The 1316-nt window shown below is 45.7% G+C and overlaps 1 protein-coding gene across 1 annotated transcript in view; it reads right to left on the reverse strand.

Moving 5' to 3' along the window:
* LOC122548773 (SCO-spondin-like) overlaps positions 1–1316 on the reverse strand; it is an 89576-nt gene that overhangs the window by 46264 nt on the left and 41996 nt on the right. The gene's annotated exons all lie outside the window — the stretch shown is intronic.

Genomic DNA, 1316 nt, shown 5'->3' on the forward strand with positions numbered 1-1316 from the left:
ACCCCTCACCACTTGGAAAAAGGCTCTCCCTGTCCACCCTATCTAACCCTCTGATTATCTCTCAACCTTCTTCTCTCTAACGAGAACAGCCTCAAGGCCTTCAGCCTTTCCTCGTAAGACCTTTCCTCCATACCAGGCAACATCCTGGTAAATCTCCTCTGCAACCTTTCCAAAGCTTCCACATCCTTCTTATAATGCGGTGACCAGAACTGTACACAATACTCCAAGTGCGGCCGCACCAGAGTTTTGTACAGCTGCAGAATAATATCCTGGTTCCGGAACTCAATCCCTCTATTAATAAAGGCCAAAACACTGTATGCCTTCTTAACAACCCTGTCAATCTGGGTGGCAACTTTCAGGGATCTGTGTACCTGGACACTGAGATCTCTCTGCGCATCTGCACTCCCAAGAATCCTACCATTAGCGCAGTACTTTGCATTCCGATTACTCCAGCCAAAGCGTATGATCTCACACTTGTCCACATTAAACTCCATTTGCCACCCCTCAGCCCAGCTCTGCATCCTATCTATGTCTCTTTGCAACCTACTACGTCCTTCGTCACTATCCACAACTCCACCGACCTAAGTGTCATCCGCAAATTTACTAACCCACCCTTCTACGCCCTCATCCAGGTCATTTATAAAAGTGACAAACAGCAGTGGCCCCAAAACAGATCCTTGCAGTACACCGCTAGTAACTGGACTCCAGGATGAACATTTCCCATCAACCACCAACCTCTGTTTTCTTTCAGCACGCCAATTACTGATCCAAACTGCTATGTCTCTCACAATCCCATTCCCTCGCATTTTATACAATAGCCTACTGTGGGGAACCTTATCGAACGCCTTGCTGAAATCCATATACACCACATCAACCGGTTTACTCTCATCTACCTGTTTGGTCACTTTGTCAAAGAACTCAATAAGATTCGTTAGGCACGACCTACCTTCACAAAACCGTGCTGACTGTCCCTGATCAAATTATTCTTTTCTAGATGGTTATAAATCCTATCTCTTATAACCTTTTCCAATACTTTACCAACAAGTGAAGTGAGACTCACTGGTCTGTAATTACCAGGGTTGTCTCTACTATCCTTTTTGAACAGGGGAACCACATTTGCTATCCTCCAGTCCTCAGGCACTATTCCTGTGGACAATGATGATTTGAAGATCAATGCCAAAGGCTCGGCAATCTCTTCCCTGGCTTCCCAGAGGATCCCAGGATAGATCCCATCCGGCCCAGGGGACTTGTCTATTTTCACACTATGCAGTATTTCTAATGCCTCTTCCTTGTGAACCTCAATCTCTTCTAGTCTA

The sequence above is a fragment of the Chiloscyllium plagiosum genome, chromosome 4, assembly GCF_004010195.1.
Source record: "Chiloscyllium plagiosum isolate BGI_BamShark_2017 chromosome 4, ASM401019v2, whole genome shotgun sequence".
NCBI lineage: Eukaryota > Metazoa > Chordata > Chondrichthyes > Orectolobiformes > Hemiscylliidae > Chiloscyllium > Chiloscyllium plagiosum.